The sequence below is a fragment of the Corvus kubaryi genome, unplaced genomic scaffold (genome assembly GCF_017639235.1).
Source record: "Corvus kubaryi isolate FWS band 111438036 unplaced genomic scaffold, C.kubaryi_AGA036_p1.0 37285, whole genome shotgun sequence".
NCBI lineage: Eukaryota > Metazoa > Chordata > Aves > Passeriformes > Corvidae > Corvus > Corvus kubaryi.
In genome coordinates this window covers 744,024-749,013 of record NW_024581089.1, presented here as the reverse complement: position 1 = coordinate 749,013, position 4,990 = coordinate 744,024, and the positions used below count along the sequence as shown (strand labels likewise).

At 47.1% G+C, this 4,990-nt stretch overlaps 1 long non-coding RNA gene across 1 annotated transcript in view; it reads left to right on the top strand.

Moving 5' to 3' along the window:
* Positions 1–1,082, top strand: part of LOC121663896 — a 13,722-nt gene extending 12,640 nt beyond the window's left edge. Inside the window, exon 5 of the long non-coding RNA XR_006015808.1 lies at positions 333–1,082. This is a non-coding gene — a long non-coding RNA (uncharacterized LOC121663896). The remainder of the gene's footprint in view (positions 1–332) is intronic.
* Positions 1,083–4,990: the final 3,908 nt, after the last annotated feature.

Sequence of the window (4,990 nt, the reverse complement as noted above, 5' to 3'; positions counted from 1 at the left end):
ACCGGGAGAGAGCGGGACCGGGAAAGGCGGGGTCGGGAAAAGCGGGATGCGGGAGAGCGCGCATGCGGGATCGGGGGACGGCAGGATCAGGGAAGCGGGAGTGGGATGCAGGGGAGGGTGGGATCGGGTTGGGGGAAGGTGGGAGCTGAGGGTCTGGGGCGGGGGTGTGTGTATATGTGTGTGTTTGCATGCCTGTGTGTTTGGGTGTGTCTGTGTGAATAGTTTTACGCCGTTTTACTGACACGGTTTAATATTTAATCGTGGGCCATAGAGTTTTGGTGGTTTAAGGTCGGGAATTTAATTAAAAATGTCCAAATGACTGTGTTTTTCAGGTGAATGGTGCCTACAGGTGGAGGTGTGGTCGCATTGACACCCTGAAGGTTTCAGCTTCATCCCTCTGCACCATCCATGTGTTAACATCTCAGCAGGGGTTTTATCGAGGAGTTGCCACACAGACATTGGTCAGGGCTTTGAGAGGCTTAGCTGAAGTTTTTTGATAGGCATGAAAGGTATTTAGGTCTTGGACAGAGTGTAATAGGTTCATAATGGTTTAATTTGATACTGGAGTTGAATATACAGTCGCTGATTAAAGGAGGAGCGAGAGCCATAAACTGCTGCACACATCACAGTGCTGGGCTGAAACATCTGTCCGAGGGTCAGCAGGGTGTTCTTGGAGTGAGTGCCTGGTAACACGCTTGGGAGGTTAAGTTGTGGTTTTCACGGTACTCACAGATTTTTGGCAGTGTTCTTTGTCTGCCTCATTAGCTACATTAGTACATTAGCACCTAGAATTGGTGTCTCTAGTATATCATATCAATTACTTCAACACTATCAGGGTTTACATACTTTTAATTTACATTTTTTTAAAGGTAAGGACAGGTTTGGGAACTTTGTGGAAATGCTGAAAATAATTCTGTTGCTCCTTTCTGCTAAGCAGAAGGAGGTGTCAGCATAGGAGACACAGGACTTTCTTCTTAAAATGGTCAGTCCCATTAGTACTGAAGTGTCTTAAATACATCTTGATTTTTGGCAACGTAACATATTCCTACAATAATACTGATTAATAAACTAAAGATAAAGGCTGTGTGACTCTTCCTCTCCCTCTAAAACATTCAAATAGGGTTTCCCTGTGTCTGCCTATGAGAAAATGTTATTAAAATTCACAAGTTTCATTTTTTAGATGACTGCAGGGCACACATTAAGTGTTCAGTCACACAGTGAGATTTGTACCTTTGCCATCAATTATCATTCTCATGTGTTTAGGGTTTGGCTTGGGGCTGGAACGCTGTGATCGCGCCATGTGATCTGTTCCCAAAATTTGTGTTTATCGTTACATAATTACATGAATAAACAATCTTTTGCATGCTTCACAAAGAATCTGTAAAATTCAGAGAAGAAAGCACAAAGCTTTCTTTGTCTTGTTGTAAAGATGCAACCACAACGGCATGAAAATTAATGCTGGCTTTGCTCTTTTTGGTCTGAAATAAGGAAAAAGTTGAGGTTTTCACCACGTTGTGTCCTTGGTTGGGCTCGTGGTGCAGCTGCACAAGCACTTGTGCTTTGCAGTGGTGCAGAGGGGGCAAGGCTGCTTCTGTCACAAGCTGAGCATGGACAGCCCCTCAGGACCATAGCACAGAGAAATCCATGTTCTGGAATGCTCAGAAATGTTGTACTTTGAATTATATGGGATTTTTACATCAGAGGATGAAGCAGAACCAGCAGAAAACTCACTGAGGTTGACCATGAGGTGCAGGCTCCCAGGTACAGCCAGGAAAAGGGGCTTTCCTTGGTGAGAGCAGCTCCAGGGGTGGAAAGAGGAAAAGGAGACTTCTTGCTTCCCCAGGAGGAAGTTGAGTCCGGGCTGGGGGATGATCCTAGGAGCATAAGGAGTCTCTCTAATGCTGTGGGGCCGAGCTGGAGCCTGACATAGAAGGAGTAGCTCCAGGGATGCTGAGGCTGCGGCCGCCAGCCCTGCGCAGCCCTTTGCTGGCTGGAGCTCATTTCACATCAGCCCGTGCCGCCGTGTGGCAAAGGAGCACGGTGCAACTGCCGGCTCGGGAGCGCTTCATTCTCGTAAGGTTCTGCCCGCTTTCTGTGTTCCTTGGACTGCTGGGGCAGGGGGCAGGGTGGGTTTCATCTCCGATGTTGCTGCGCTTCGTCTCAGCAGCTCCAGGGCAGCGCGGGGGTCCCGCGGGTTCGGCGTGCTGGGGGTGCGCACTGTGATGTTATTGCAGCACAAAGTGTGCTGTGCAGCCACGTCTCCTGAGCATTTCCCGATTCCAGCCAAGCAGGTGACTGAAGAATAACTGTATGGAGATAATCCATAAAGTGGGGTATGAAGCCTTTAACCTTTTGTCTTCATTTTTTCATCCAAATTGCTCGGGGTCCTTTCCTCCCTTGCACAAGCACCAGATTTTGCAGCCTTCCAGTGCCTTAAGGGGGAGAGGGACTTTTTGTATGGGCAGATAGTGACAGAATAGGGGATAATGACTTTAAACTGTCAGAGGGCAGGTTTAGGCCAGATATAAAGAAGAAATTCTTGCATGTGAGGGTGGGGAGGCCCTGGTGCAGGGTGCCCAGAGAAGCTGTGGCTGCCCCTGGATCTCTGGCAGTGTCCGAGACCAGGTTGGATGGGGCCTGGAGCAGCCTGGGACAGTGTAAGGGGTGGAACTGGATGGGCTTTAAGCTGCCTTCCAACCCAAAGCATTCTGTGATTCCATGATTCTGTGATTTGAACACTTTATTCCACTTTTTGTTTCCTGCCACCCCGCTTGCTCCCTGGGGATAGCAGCATTCTTTTCCAGCATAAACACAGCCTTTACAGAGATGATTCAGGTTTTCTCTGGGAGCCTTTCATTTGCACTGTTTATGCAGGCACATCGTGCATTGTACAGTACCTCTCTTGTTTGCCATGAACATCAGCCTGATGGGAAGGCAGCAAAAGACTCCGAGGGATAATCAGCAGATGTAATGAAACAATGCCAGCAGCAGGAGAAAATAGCTGGAGAGGCTGCTCCTGGGGCTGGACACGTCCTCAGTGGAGTGTGGCAGTGCTGTTGTGAGTGTGGAGAGGATCCCAAGTGAAGGCAGGTTTGTGTGCAGAGTCACCGGAGCTGGTGGATCGTCTAGATACTGAGTAATCTGCTGGAACTCTCACCTTTTCCTGGGTTTTCCGGGGGATTTAGCCTGGGCAGGATGCTGGTGACACCTCCTGTCCTTTGGCACACAGCAGTGTGAGGAGACCCTCACTGCCCACTGGCTGTGGTGTCAAGAGCAGGACAAGTTCAGCAAATGCAATTCTGCTTTCTGTAGAGACCATTTCATATCCTTTCTTTTGGCTTTCTGCGGATTTGGTTCCTATTTCTCCTAAAAATGTGCAAGTGCACTCTGCCAAGTTACCAGTCTGCTCCCGATTCTGTAGAATTTTCTTGTTCTCATTGCTTTTTTTTTTTTTTTTTTCATTTTTTATGGGCCTTTGTATTCGGTTTCCTTTTACTCACCTTTTTGGTCTTCATATGATTCACATTTGTTAACTTCAAGACCTTAAAGCTGTGCTTTGGCCTTTACAGCTCTGACAGTTTGCTAAGTCAAGTGAGAAGCTGTTCAAAGCAAGTTTGTTATCACAGAAGAGTAAATGTTTCTGTAGTTTACATTCACCTGGGTGTAACTGTTTGGCTTTCTAAAACAAATACTTAAATATTTTGTGCTTACCAAGCCTACGATGGCTGAAGTTACTTGCAGCTCTGTAGCTGCAAATTAATATGAGTCACCATGGAGGAAAACAGATTTTACTGGGGTAGTACAGCAACTCTAAGTTTGCAGGGAGCTAATTTAAACCATATGCACTCAGCCTTAAGCATTAGTAAAAATATCTTAAGTGAGATGTAGTTCATTCTGGTTGTGATTCTAGTGGTAATTTTTCTCATGGTTGAAGCTTATCAGTCTACAGCTTTTTTTTTCATCAGTTGAATGGGGTTTTGGGTGACTTCTGCATTAGATTGGACTAGTTTTGCTGACCTAGAGGTAATAAATGCCAGGTTCCCTGTGATGCTTAGTGAAAGGTCAAAATCATATCATACAAAATTTGTTCGGTTTCCTAAACTCAAGAGCTGCTAAGGCCCTTGGTGTGCACCAAAGGGGCTGATTTGCTGCCAGAATGAGTATTATCCCCATCTCAGATTAGAAACAGCTATTAACTAAATAACAGTTTTCTGTCCATCAGTTCAGCAGAACAGAATGGCTGCTTCCTCAGGGAGACGTTGAAAGAGGAGGGATTGAAGCAGTGAGGTTTATTTTGAGGTGGGGTTTTTTTGGTTTTTTTCTGGGAAAGAAAGAACAAGGACAAAGAAATAAAAATAAATTTTAACAAAACTCAGGAGCAGAATGAAGCAGTGTGAATCTTCTGGTTGCCAAAACAAACCACCTGCCACAAGATTGCTGTAGGAAGAAGATCAGGAAAAGTGAGCTGCAGAAGTGAAGTCTTGGGGGTTCTGAGCATTTAGGCACTGAGCAAAACCCACAGAAACCTCAGGGTGAGTTAGACTTGGACCAAGAGAAGTGCAGGTGTTGGTAGGAATTTGCTGGCACACCCGCAGCTGGGTGTCCAGAGGGAAGGGACAGCTCTTGGTACGTGTGGAAATATTGCTAGAGATGCCTCACAGGTTCTCTGAGCAGCAGGGCTGTTCCAGCTACAGCTGCCTGGTAATTTGCATGATATGTTTAGCTGGGATTTTCATTGTCACATGGAAGTCCCTGAATAAGCCCATCCTAGCAGAGAAATTGTTTGTGGAGCAGGTGATGAGCCAGAACGTTCAGGCCTCTGGCACTGCAGCAGCAGGAGCAGGAGCAGGAGCAGCAGGAGCAGGAGCAGGAGCAGCAGGAGCAGGAGCAGCAGCAGCAGCAGCAGCAGGAGCAGGAGCAGCAGCAGGAGCAGGAGCAGCAGGAGCAGCAGCAGGAGCAGGAGCAGGAGCAGGAGCAGGAGCAGGAGCAG